General features: G+C 52.8%; 1 protein-coding gene across 1 annotated transcript in view; it reads left to right on the top strand.

The window, feature by feature from the left end:
• Positions 1-13,613, top strand: part of LOC115937841 (cadherin-23-like) — a 277,920-nt gene that overhangs the window by 202,977 nt on the left and 61,330 nt on the right. The gene's annotated exons all lie outside the window — the stretch shown is intronic.

Genomic DNA, 13,613 nt, shown 5'->3' with positions numbered 1-13,613 from the left:
CCGCTCCATCCAAATTCTATGGGCTGAAAATGGAAAAGGGGCTATGCCAAAGGGGCTTCTGTTAGCAGAACAAAGAGGATTGGTTGCCGAGCAGATCAAAGTGGCAGACGTGTGTGACGTAAGCTCTGCTCTTACGCATAGTAGGTCCTCAATAAATGCGATGGAGTTGAACTCACTGTTGCCATTCTCTGCCCATTCTGAGGACCTTGGGGTCCTCGCTTCCATTTCTTGCTCCATCCTTACTCCAAGCCGAGACATTGCCTGCTGATCCCAGGCCCCCTACTCCACAATGTGTTTACTCTTCTGACAGATGGTGTGAAACTATACTGAGCCCCAGGCCCTTCCCATCTGACAGTTATTAATACTTCAAACAGATGTTTAGCTAGGCGGGCCATCAGACATAAACACTAAGTCAGCTGTGGCTGTCTCCCTCCTCGCCTGCCTCCCCAGGCTGTGGCCCCCCTGGCTTCCACCAAGGTGCTCCTTGTAATCAGTCACCTGGTGCTTGGGGCCCCCCTCCATGGATCCTCTTGCGGCCTCTAGGGGCCCAGCCAGAGAGTGAGTGCCAGAGGCTTTGGCCTTCTGGACCCAAAGAGAGACTGCAGCCCCCTCTCCCCCCAGCCACATTCAACTATCACAGTGAAGGACACCCAAACGGCCTGTGTTTTGGGCCCCAGCCAGCCTGGGACCACATGGCAAAGAGTTCAGGTGTCAGGCTTGTGGGTGTCCAGGGATTCCCCCCTGGTATTCTTGCTGGGGATGGAGGTCTCACTTTGCAGTCGCAAGTTCCCATGGCCCTGGGGAAGGGTTGCGGAACCTAGGGAACAGGGGTGGGGTGTGAAGGGTCAGAAGACACACCTCTTGGCTGGGGGCCAAGTGCTGGTACCAAGGACAATGTGTTAGGCCCAGTCTCCTCTGGGGCTGCCACTGGAGAGTAGGTGCTCAAACTGGGTATTCTCAAACACTAGAGCAGTTCCTGGGCCTGCGTGGACCCCTGCCTGCTGCCTACAACCCCTTCTCCAGTCCCTCTCCAGATGTTTAATGGATGCATTTAGCCTCCTCTGAGTGTCTCTCACCTGGTCAGCCTCCAGTTCCTGAGTCTAAGCCTTGCCCACCTCCTTCTCAACCCCCCGGCCCCAGGGTTGTAGGATTGTGCAGATATAAAGGGGCTGTTTCACCCAGTAATAAGCTCTGGTACCAGGAATGTGTGCCTACAGGAGCCCAGGACCTCCCGGGAAACTGTGGGCCCTGCTTTCCCCGCCTTTGCTGTGTGCTAGTCTATCCACGTCACCCCTGAGGGCCTTCGTTTCTTCATCTGCAAAGTGGACATGAGACCCCCTAGGCTGCTGTCAAGAGGTGTGAATATTGGGTGCGGAAGCATCCCCTGGGCAACCCCTACTTATCCAACATCATCTCCCAGAGCTCTAGCGGGGAGCGGGTTGCGTGGCCACACCCGGCACCCTGCCCAGCCTGACCTGGCCTCCCCCCGCCCCCTGCCATTTCCCAGGGTCAGCCTGATCTTTCCACCTCTTTTGCTGCAGGAGCAGCTGAAGTTATAGCTGCCTGCTCAGGGACTGTGAAATTCCTTCTCCATGACCTTTTCTAGGATGTTATTAAAATGTTTCATGGGCAGTTGTGTCAGGAAAAAAAAATTATGAAGAAAAGGAAAATGTTTTAATTTGCACCGAGGGCTGGGGCAGAGCCTGCTGTGAGGGGCCTCCCCAGCCCTCACCCTGGCACTGGTCTGGCTTCTGTGGGCTCGTCACCCATCCTCGGGGGAGACAGCAGTTTGACAGGGGTGGGGAAGCTGGGAGAGGAGGGGCCATCGCCTCCAGCCTGGTCTCCCAGCCAGGTGGAAGGCCTGGACCCTTGTACCTCCCTGCTCCCTGGACCTCCCCCGGCCCAGGTTTTGAGGCCCTTACGGCACCTTGTTACAGCAAAAGGAGTTTCCACTGGTGGAGGGAAAAGAGTGGGGGCCCAAGGTGTAGAGGCTTGACCTTGAGCACCGACTCTGCTCTCGACAAACCTTGGGTGACTAGGGCAGAAGCTGCTTCTCTTCTTGCACCTTATCTGTAAAATGAACAAGATTGGGGTGCCTGGGTGGCTCAGTCGTTAAGCGTCTGCCTTCGGCTCAGGTCATGGTCCCAGGGTCCTGGGATCGAGCCCCACATCGGGCTCTCTGCTCAGCAGGAAGCCTGCTGCTTCTCCCACTCCCCCTGCTTGTGTTCCCTCTCTTGCTGTGTCTCTGTCAAATAATTAAAAATCTTTAAAAAAATAAATAAAATAAAATGAACAAGATGGACTAAGATGTGTCCACAGTCCCTTCCAGACCTAGTGCCTGGGGCGGTGACGCCCCGAGCTGACCTCTGAGGGCCGCAGTTGCCATTGCAGTAATCAACTCTGCAGCGTCCCTGGTGAGCCCTGGCTGGAAACAGGCACTTCAAACGGGCTGTTTCCAACCCCTGCACATGCTGTCCCCATCTTACAGGTGAGGAAACCGAGGCTCAGGTTGAGAAACGTACAGCTTGCTCAGGGCCCCAGGGCCAGCAAGCAGTTGAGCTGAAATTCACAAGAAGACCACCTGACCCTGAGCTATAGGCTCTTAGCCACTGGGGCTGCCCGGCCAGAAGGTTCTGTGTTGGACCGCTGAGCCCGTCCTTTCAGTAACGCTCAGAGCTGAGGGGAAAAAGAGGAGCTGAGGAGTGCTCTCCGCAGGACCCAGGTGAACAGGCCACAGGGCAGCTCCAGGCCTTGTGTCTCTGGGTGACACGCGAGCCCCTCGAGAACCTCTGGCACCGTCAGGTGAATTTCTGGTTCCGTAGGTCCCCAGCCACTGGAGGGTCAGAGCTGGGGGAGCTCCTTTCACTGATGAGAAGACCAAGTCAGGGAGACCAGAGCACTTGGCCCGGGAAGCACGAACCCCAAGGCAGCCCAGAGCTGTCTTCATGAGAAGCTTGCTGGAAGGCAGGAGGACGCAGGACAGACGTCAGTGCCAGTCAGAGCCAGTCCTCTGAAGGGTGACCACGCAGGGGAGGGATGTGCAGGGGCATATGCGCCCACATATGTTTGGGGGTGCACGTGAGGTACGCTTGTGGGGGGTGTGTGCGGCTCCATGTGCTCAGGGGCGTGTGTATATAACACACACGTCTGTGTTCATGAATGCCTATAAGAGTTCCTATATCCTGTTGGTGGCTCCCCATCCTCTAGGCTGTGTGGTTTGTCCCCCTCTCCTGTCCCCAGGCTGCTCTGATTCTCGCCTTCCCATCCTGCCTCCCAACCTGACAAGAGTCAGGTGGGAAGGCTGTGGGGTGTCTTCTTCCTGGGCTTGGGGCAGCCCTTCAGCCTGTCCAATTGGTACCTGGTGCCTAGCAGGTTTTCCTGGGCAGTAAGAAAGCAGTCCAACCATTTGTTCATCCGACAGATGTTTTTTGAACACCTAGTGTGTGCCAGGCACGTGGCCCTGAGGACCGTGGTGATGTGAGTCTTGCCCTCAGGAAGTTTACAGTCTCCTGGGAAAGCCTGATGTTAATACTAAGAAAGGAATCTTCATTACTTGTTATTATGGAGGGATCAGGGAACAATGAACACCTATAACAAGACATCTGACCTTGACTGGAATGAGAGAAGGCTTCCCTGAGGAATTAGCAATTGAGTAGGCATTAATAGGTGAGTGAGGGGAGGGGAGCACATTGGACAAAGAGGGAATAGCATGTGCAAAGACCCTGCAGCTGGAATATAGAGAGGGGGAGGTGCTCTGTAGGGAGGTGGAGTTCCATTCCTATGATGTGGACAGGGTTCAGCTCTCTCTCTCCCTCCTGGATTGCCACTCACCCCAAATAGAACCACTGGGTTGCTGTTTTGATAGTGAAGAAATCCTGTATCAAACCATCCCCATTCTTGCACCTATTCCATCCTGGTGGCCCCTGGCAGGCATTGGGAGACCGCTGAGAGAGGTTGTACCTGGGATATGCAATGAGCCAGCCTGGCCTCCTGCAATAGGGAGCTCATGTGCCCAGATTTATTAGCTCCATCAGAGAGGGATGCTGAGAAGGAACAGCAGCTGGGAAGGAGGTTATTCCCAGGGCAGACCTTACTGCCCTCCAGGGTCTTCTGTCCCTGCTCCAGAGAGCTAGGGCACAGCAGGAATGGGCAGAAGATGGACTGTCAGACAAGACAGGATTCTTCTCTAGGCACAGAAATCAAAGCAAGAAGGAGAGGCATGTAAGCACCTTGACTGGGTGGGCATGGGACCCAGTTTGCTCAGCCCAGGGACAGAGAGCTACCCCTTGGCTCCAATGTAACCTTGTGGGAGCTGACAGGCATGGTTCCTCTCTCTCCTCCCTGCCCCTCTTCCCAGCCTGTGTTTGGGAGACTGCTAATGTCTTGGGCAGGGTCGTGAATCCATTTCTGCTGTGGGCTGGCCACTCCTTCTCCACGTTTGGCTTCTTTCCCATCAGGTGGGGAAGGTCACACCTGCCCAGCACACATGGCTCGGTTGCTCGGAGGCCCCAGTGTGGGTCAAGGGCTTACAGTGGTCCACAGCGGTTTTTATCATCAGTGGCCTTCAGGAACCCTGATCCGGCTGCCCTCTACCCCTTCAGCCTGTGCGCAAGCCCAGCCCTGCCGAGATGGGCCCTTGGCAGGCCCCTGAGCCTGTGTCGTCTCCGACCTGGGGAGGTGCGCTGAGAGGTCCTGCCTGGGAGGGCTGCTGTGAGAATGGAGTGGGACAGCTGGGGAGGGCACTCAGCACCATGTGGCAGGAGGGTGTGCGTGCGGCCTGGGCATGCGCTCAGGGACCTGGATTCGGAAGGCCCCACACTTGGTCTGATGCACTGCTGTCACCGTCTTGAAATTCTTAATTTTTGAACGAGGGGCCCCATGTGTTCGCTTTGCATGGGGCCCGGCAAATTACATAGCTTGTCCTGGCTATAGGGGCTTTATCATTCCCTGCCCACAGGCACGCCCTTCTCCGCTGGTTTCACGCGGTCCCACACTCAGCACTCAGTTCACGCCTGCTTTGTGGCGTGCTCTGAATGAGGACCCTCAGAGCTTGGTCGGCTTCCTGTTGCATCAGAAACCACCCAAACTTGGCTGCATAAAGCAACAGCCGCTTTCTGACCCTCACGGGTTGGGTAGGTCAGGAATTGTGGACAGAGCTCAGCAAGGGGGCTCTTCTCTGCAACTCCGGGTGTGGGGATGACCCCAGCAGCTGGAGGTGTCTCCCACCCGGGTCTGGTGCCTGGGCCGGGCCCACTGAAGGACTGGCTCAGCCTGACTGTCACGAGCACCCACACAGGGCCTCTCCCCATGGGGTCGGCATTGCAGACACAGGGGTTCTGAGAGGGAGCACCTCAGAGGAGGCCTCTAGGGAAAGAGTGTCCCAAGAGAACCAGCTGGAAGCTGTGTGGCCATTTCTGACCCAGCCTCAAATTCACATAGTCCTTTACGCTGAATTTAATTGGTTATAGTGAGTCACCCAAGCAAGTTCACATCAAAGGCAAGGGAGACACCCCCAGCTCTCAATGGAAAGAATGTTAAAGCATTTACACAAATGTAGATGTCTTGGGACCAGTTAGAGCTCCAGTTCAATACCCGTTCTTCCCAGCTCCCCTGTGTGCTCTGCACCTCCTTTTCCTTGGCTATTCTCACTGATCAGGGATTTCGTGGCTCATGTCCTTTCCTCCCCACTGCACTGGAAACTTCCCTAGGGCAAGCAGAATCTGGGGATGCAGACCCCAGCCCAGGAACAAAGGCAGGGAGCTGGGAGGTGTGATGGCCACCAGATTCCAGGATCACCCGTCTAATCGGGGCATGAGATTGCAAGGTCAAGGCTGAAATGCACCCAGCCCCTCAGCCTGGCTCTGTGCACAGGTGAGCAGGAGCTGACCCTGCTTCCTTGGCTGCTGCTGGGCAGAGCTGGGTGCCCTCTGTGAGCCCCTGTGTCTCCACTGCAGAAGCCTTACCCACCGTCACTCCCAGGGCAGAACTCCATGCTCTCTGAGGCACAGGGGAGCCCCAGAGGCAACTACCATTCTCCATTCAGTGACTCTTTATCGAGGGTCTAGAATGACAGCAGTGAGCGAGACGGACAAACATCCCCATCCATTCCAGGGGCAGGAGACAGAGGATGAACAAGTAAGCACAGCGTGTGACAAGTGGGGAGAAGTGTCATTGGGAAAAGTAGAGCTGGGTGGGCAGGGAGCACCAGGGGTGGCAGTGTTACTGGGTGCTCTTGGGGGATCGGGGGAGACACATCCCTCACAGAAGGTGGCAGTGGATAGAGGCCTGAAGGAAGGGAGAGGCGGGTAGAATTTGGGAAGGAGCTGCCGCAAGCTGAGGGAGTTGCAGAGAGAGACTTTGAGACAAGAGCCTGGGGGTGTAGGTGGAGGAGAGGTGGTCAGGAGGTGACTGACGAGGACAGGGAGCCCATCGGAGGGGACAGCCAGAGAGATATGATGGATCACGGTGGTGACCATGTGGGAATAGGCTGAGGTGGGAGTGGGGAAGAACGAGGGCGTGGAAGGCACCAGGGTGGAGGCTGGGAGGGCAAGTGAGAGGTGACAGCAGAGGTCCTGCTCAGGTCTGGGCTGCCGCTTTCCCATTCCCCCCAGGCCCAGCAAGGTCCATCATCCATCTTCATCTCCACCTGACCGCCAGGTGGGCCCTGCACCTTGGCAAGCACCGAAGTGGGCAGACACTGGGTAGGAGTCCTGCCTCAGCTTCTTACCAGCAGGTTGGCCGTGAGCTAATAACTTTCTTTCCCTGGGTTTCAGTGTCATCCTCTATAAGATGGGGAGAAGAATCCCCATGTCAGCAGTGTTGTGGAACAATGTATGGAGAGGTGGTGGTCCAGGGCCCCCGCATAGCTGAGGCTTTGGTAGTCGTACCAGCACCAGCTGCTTGCCAAGTGTCCAGGGCTCTCCGTGCTGTTCTAGAACGGTGACCTTCTCCCTGCTTCTGATAGCATCCATTCAATTTGATTCCATCATCATATGAAGCTGCTGACAGAAATTGCCACATGAATTATTAGTAAGTCTGGGAGATAACATGACCTGACGAGCGGGCCTCATCCTGATACTTCGGCAAAACCCAATGGAAACGGGCAGGTCAAAGCAGGGAAGAGCCAAAGCTGGACTTGCGGAAGCCGGGCCACCTCTTCCACCTTCCCCTTCCTGTGAAGGCCCCCCCCCCAACCACCACCTGGCACTGTCCCTGCCCAACCCCTCCTGACACCTTTCACTGCGGGCATCTTAATTGATCTCATTGTTCTCCAGTCCCTTGAGACAGGAGACTCCAGCTGTGCTTAAACAGAACAAAATCTCTTCCAATTTCCCCACCGTTTAAAAGAAAATTGAATATCTGCAGCCTGGGGAGGGGATTGGGGGGTGAAACACGTGCGCACGCATCACCCCAGCCCCGCTCCCAAGCTGGCCGGCCTTTGTAGGTTGTAGGCACACCCTCCCCCATTCGGGGGGTGTCCAGGCTGTGCTTGTGGCCCCTTTAATCTGCTCTTGGGTTCATCTCCAGTTGGAGGGGCCGGTGTGGGGCCTGCCAGGTGCCGGAGGAAGCAGAGCTGCGGTGATTGACGGGCCGAGTTCCTCTGTCAGGCCTCAGTGCTCCTCAGCTGTGTGTATCTCTTTAATCTAAATATCAATCCGTAAAACCCAAATGGGATACGATGAGAGGTAGGACAGGCACTAAGGAGAGACAGAGAGCACACAGCTGGCTGCCGTCTGCCCGCCACCACCCAGGGCTTCTGGAAGGAGCCCTTCATGGCAGGGCAGGTGTGAGGATGGAGAGTTGCCCGCCCTCCCCCGAAGTGATTACCCTGAACCTTGTTTAAGGTCTGACCGTTTTCGGTCATTCAGTCACTCAGCTACTTGACAAATTGATGGAAAGCCCCCATTGCCTGCCAGGCCCTTGAACCCTCCCTCATTGGTGCCTCCAGAATCCCCCATCCTTGACCAGAGCAGCTCTTCCACTGACCTTTGCCCCTTGACCAGAAACTGAAAGGTCAGGCCTCGTGAGCGGGTGCTGTGAGCACGGCAAATGATAAACCCTGTGCAGTAGATTCATCATCTCTTCTGACAGCAATGGATGCCCAGAGAGGTCAGGCCCCTGCCCCGGGTCAGCCAGCTAGTGAGTGTCCAAGCCAGGATTCAAACCTGGGTCTGTCCGACTCCAAAACCCCCGGGGCCCCTCTCCTGTTTGCTGGTCTCCATCCAGTGCCACCCCACACTGGGCTCCAGCCTCTTGCCGGAGTCAGCCAACTCCAGAGTCCGGGGAGGTGGGCAGGGCGAGAGCCTGGGATGCAGGAGTTGTTCGGTTACCAGATGACCTTGAGCAGGTCCTTGGCTCCGGGGCCTTGGTGTCCTCATCTGTAAAATGAAGAGGTTGTGCTGGACACTCCCTAAGGCCCCCTGTGCTAACAACGTGTGACAGCCTGCCCCCAGAGAGTCCCCCACCTGCACCCAGAGCCAGCAGTCCCCTGCACTCTGTCAGAGTCACCCTTGGGTAGGTTAGCTGCTGACTGCTTCTGCTCAGGCAGTTGCTCACAGGACACCAGAGCAGAGAAAATGGACCCCCTGGGCGAAGGGACATCAGGTAGCTGTAAGAATGGCCAAGGCAGAACGAGTACATAAATGCAGTCAACCAAATGCCTGTGCACAATCCACCTGTGCCCTGTGCCGGGAAGGTTCTGGGCCCTGGGATGGGACAACAGGGGCAGGATGGGCTCGGAGCAGTCCCCAGGGCCTCGGCCTGAGAGCTTGTCCAGGGAGTAGTTGGGAGAGAAAGGCCGAGGGAGGAGGGGGCCCACAGAGGTTTAGGGAGAAGTTAAGCCGGGCCTGTGCATTCGGGGTGGCTTAATCTTGCTGCATAATCCCTGTAGGACGGAATGACAGCCATGGTTCCTGCTAGCTGCTTTCTGGAGTGGCTCAAAGTCCCTATGCCCATCGGCTTTAGTGTTTTTCCAACTTTACTATAATCCATAATAAACACTACATTTAACTTCATACCCAGGACCCACACACACATCTATATCTAGAACAAAAACAGTACTTTCTTACCACATGTAATAACACACTCTAGTATCATATTCTAGATTTGGGGCTCTTTTATGAGAACTTTTTAAGATCTACTCTCTTAGCAACTTTCAAATGTACCATGCAGTGTTATTAACTATAATCGCCATGTTGTACATTTCGTCCTCATGAATTATTTATTTTATAACTGGAAGTTTGTAGCTTTTGATCCCCTTCACCCATTCTGCCCTCCTCCTACTCCCCACCTTTGGCAACCACACCAGTCTGTTCTCGGTATCTGTGAGCTGGGTCTTTGTTTTTTTCAGGTTCCACATATAAGTGAGATCATTCAGAATTTGTCTTTCTCTGTCTGACTTGTTTCACTTAGCATAATGCCCTCAAGTTCCGTCCTTGTTGTCACAAATGGCAAGATTTCCTTCTTTTTTATGGCCAGATAATATTCTGTTGTAAATATGCACCACGTTTTCTGCATCCATCCATCCATCGGTGGACACTTAGGTTGCTTTGCTATGTTGACTGTTGCAAATAAAGTTGCAGTGAACATGGGGGTGCACATATCTTTTCAAGTTAGTGTTTTCCCTTTTTTTCCAGATAAATACACAGAAGTGAGACTCCTGGATCATACGGTATTTCTATGTTAAATTTAATATGGGGGCGAACCTCCATATTATTTTCCATAATGGCCACACAAATTTACGTTCTCTCCCACAGAGCACAGGGTTCCCTTTCCTCCACGTCCTCACCAACACTTGTTTCTTGTCTTTATGACAATTGCCATTCTGACAGGCATGAGGTGATAGCTCATCATGGTTTTGATTTGCATCTCCCTGCTGATCTGTGATGTTGAGCACCTTTTCATGTGTCTGTTGGCCATCTGGATGTCTTCTATGGAAGAATGTCTAGTCAGGTTCTCTGCCCATTTTTTAAATCAGATGTCTTTCTGCTGTTGAGTTGGCAGGAGTTCCTTATATATTTTGGATAGTAACCCCTTATCAGATTTGTGACTTGCAAATATTCTCTCCCATTCAGTAGTTTCCCTTTTCATGGTGTTGATGGCTTCCTGGGCTGGGCAGAAGCTTTGTAATTTGAGGTTGTCCCATTTATTTTGGCTTTTGTTGCCTTTGCTTTTGGAGTCAGATCCAAAGTATCATCCCCATGCCTGGTGTCCAAGAGCCTACCACCTATGTTTTCTCCGAGGAGTTTTATGGGTTTTGGGTCTTACATTCAAGTCTTTCCTCTCCTTTGAGTTAATTTTTGTGCATGGTATGAGACTGTGGTCCAGTTTCATTCTATTGCGTGTGGCTGTCCAGTTTTCCCAGCACCATTTCTTGGAAAGACTGTCTTTTCCCCATTGAGTGTTCTTGGCTTCCTTGTCAAATATTAGGTGACCATATATGCGTGGGTTTATTTCTGGGCTCTCTGTTCTGTTCCACTGATCTATGTGTCTGTTCTTATGCTGGTGTCCTACTGTTTCCATTACTATAGCTTTATTATACAGTTGGAAATGAGGGCACATGATGCCTCCAGCTTTGTTCTTTTTTGTCAAGATGACTTTGGCTGTTTGGGGTCTTTTATGGTTCCATATAAGTCTTACGATTGTTCTATTTGGGGGGGGATGCCATTGGAATTTTGATAGTGATTACTTTGAATCTGTAGATTGCTTTGCATAGTGTTGACATTTTAACAATATTCATTCTTCCAGTTTGTAAGCATGGAGTGTCTTTCCATTTGTGTCTTCTTCAGCTTCTTTCGTCACATCTTACAGTTTTTACCTTAGTATATTCTATTTTATTCCACCAAATTTTATTTTTTAAAATGCTAATCATGACCCACTAAATTGATTTCATGACCAACTAATGCAGGTTTGAACATCTCCAGAAAAAGCCTCCTCTACTCTACTATGCAATGATGATGGTGGTGGTATTAGCTCATGTTCCTCAAGTGCTCACTACAGGAGGCAGGGTGGTAAAGACCCCAAGCTCCAGACTTAAACCTCTGCCATTTCTGAGCTATATGGCTTTGAATAGGTTACTTGTATCAGCAATGATCCAGTACAGCTACCAGTCACAGAAACCCCCCAAATAGTTTCTTAAACAAGATTGAAGTGTATTTCTCTCCCATGCCCATTTCTACGATGTGGCCCTCATCTTCATAGTCTAAGGTGGTTGCTAGAGCTCCAGCCATCACATCCATATTCTAAGCTGCAGAATGAAGGACATGAAGAAGGGTACTCTCCTTCCCTTTTGAGAAGACTTCCTAGAAATATCTTGCAAACTTTTGCTTTCATCTCATTGACCAGAACTTAATTATATGGCCATGCTTGTCTACAAAGGAAGCTGGCCAATGTAGTATTTTTGGCAGAGAGTGTTGTGCCACCTAAAAATAATAATTTTTGTTCAGTTGAAAAAGAGCATGGATGTTTAGTCTCTGCCGAATAACCTCTCGTGTGCCTCAGTTTTCTCTTCTGGAAAATGGTGATGAGGTTCGTTCCTTATGGATGTGTTGTGGAGCTTCAATGAGATAATACACATAAAGAACCTAGCACATGTCAGCACAGTGTCTGACACAGAATAGGTGCTAAACAAACGACAGGTACTATTATCACATGCCCTGCCGAGCTCAGCAACTATGTGTGTTACCTCATTGAACCCCCCACCATGACGCCCTAGTGAGGTAGAAATTAGCCTCCCCGTTTTATAAATGAGAGCATTGAGATTCAGAGAAATTAGGTGTTTTCCTGACGCCGTATCTGCGGAAGGGGCAGAGCTGAGGCATGAATCCTTGTTTCTAGAATGCCCAAGTCCTTTCCCTTCACCATGAACTAACACAGCCTCCTCACAGAGACTGAATTGCTCCCTGAGAGCCCGGTGAAACTGTGGGGCCCAGAGGTATGACAAGATGCACACTGAACTTGACTGGGTGATGTCCAAGCTGAATCCAAGGCCAGGGCTCCCTCTGCCTGCTGAGCCACCTACAGCTGGTACCCCCTTCCCGGAGGAGAAACAGGACTGAGACAAAAGACCCCTCTAAGCTCCACTTGTAACAAGATCTGTAAACTTAGGGTCTGGAAGATAAAGGTCTTCAGTTTGTTGAATGACCCTGGGCAAGCCCCTTTTCTGTGCAAGCCTCAGTTTCTCCGTCTGCAAAATGGAGGGAGTGCCGCTCATCCCTCTCCCTGTTCTGGGGACATTGTTAGAACAGTGTGACTGGCATGTTTTGAAGTACTTGGGAAACAAGTCTTTGTAAAGGAGATATGCTGCTTTCCTATCAGCGAGCTTCCCTGCGTGAGAACATTCTGACTACTGGAGGTGGGGTGGGCAGGGGAGAGGGGGAACCCAAATGTCTGTGAGTAGGTGCTGCTTCTCAGGCATGACTGCTCCCAGCACTCACCGAATGTGACTGTCTTGCCATCAAGCCCTGGGCTGAAGCGGCCCAGGTGAGTGAGGGCTAGGGCTGCAGGCCTCTGCTGGTCTCAGAGATCACGGGTGATTTATAGTTCCTGCGTCGGACTTTGACCTTAATTTCTTCTGTCGTTGTGGGGCTGTAAAATTCATTAGGGACTCGCAGGCGGAGTGATGGAGAATGTCAGGCGGGCAATCATGTGGGTATTTAATCTATCAGATGTGTGGCTTGCCATTTAGGGAGACAACAAGACAATGTGGAATCAATACGGTTCATTAGCGAGCAGCACACGCTGGCCCAATCAGTGCCCACCAATGGCAGCAGGCATGGGGGGCGTGCCACCTGGGCTCTAAGTCACCTTGGGGTGAGGACACGTCCTGGCGCATGGGTGGGACCAGCCCCAGCCCAGGTACCTCTCCCCGCCTTCTCGCAAGACCTGGAGCTTCCTGTTGCATCCTACGGGGGCAAGGGGGAAGAGGGTCAGAGTCAGGGCAGGGGTGTGTGGTGAGATCCGGTAATGGGGGAGCCGTGGTTTGACTGCATTCCCAGGGGGCTGATTAGACTGTCTTTTCTTCTTCCTTCCATCTCCTCTGCACGTAAGGTCTCACTTAACTGAGCCTCAGCCCAGGTGTCTGGCCCCACATCTCTCTGGCACCCTTCCCTTCTCATCCTCTACCACACAATCCCAGCTTGATAACTGGCCCCAGAGGGGCCCTGCGTCCCTTCTGATTGTGAATGTCTCGTTCACCCCCAGGCAGCCAGTTGCCCTCCCTCCTGCATCCCCAGAAAATGGCTTTCTGTAGCCCAGTTTTCTTTGTTTGATGGTCAGAGGTGATTTTTTTTTAAAGTCACTCAGTTGAGTCCTCCTCAAACCCAAGGGCGTGAGGAAATGGACAGCAGTGTAGAAGGGTTAAGAATTGAATTTTTTTCTTCCTTTTGGTTTTGTGTGTGTGAATGTCGGACAGAGTAGGGTTCAAATCCCAGCTCCGCCAGGGACCAGCTGTGGGACTCTGAGCTAGTGGCAGCTGTGAGGACAGGGACGTGCTGTCTGGCTGCCGCGTGTGCCCAGCACCCAGCCTGTGTGTCAGGCCTGGCTCCCCCAGACGCAGACCCTGAGACAGGACTCGTGGGCCGGCAGTTTACTTGGGAGAGGTGGCCCCAGGAAAC

The sequence above is a fragment of the Leptonychotes weddellii genome, chromosome 6 (genome assembly GCF_054177405.1).
Source record: "Leptonychotes weddellii isolate Sample4059 chromosome 6, ASM5417740v2, whole genome shotgun sequence".
Lineage (NCBI taxonomy): Eukaryota > Metazoa > Chordata > Mammalia > Carnivora > Phocidae > Leptonychotes > Leptonychotes weddellii.
The sequence above is the reverse complement of the archived record's forward strand: the minus strand, read 5'-3'. Positions and strand labels throughout refer to the sequence as shown.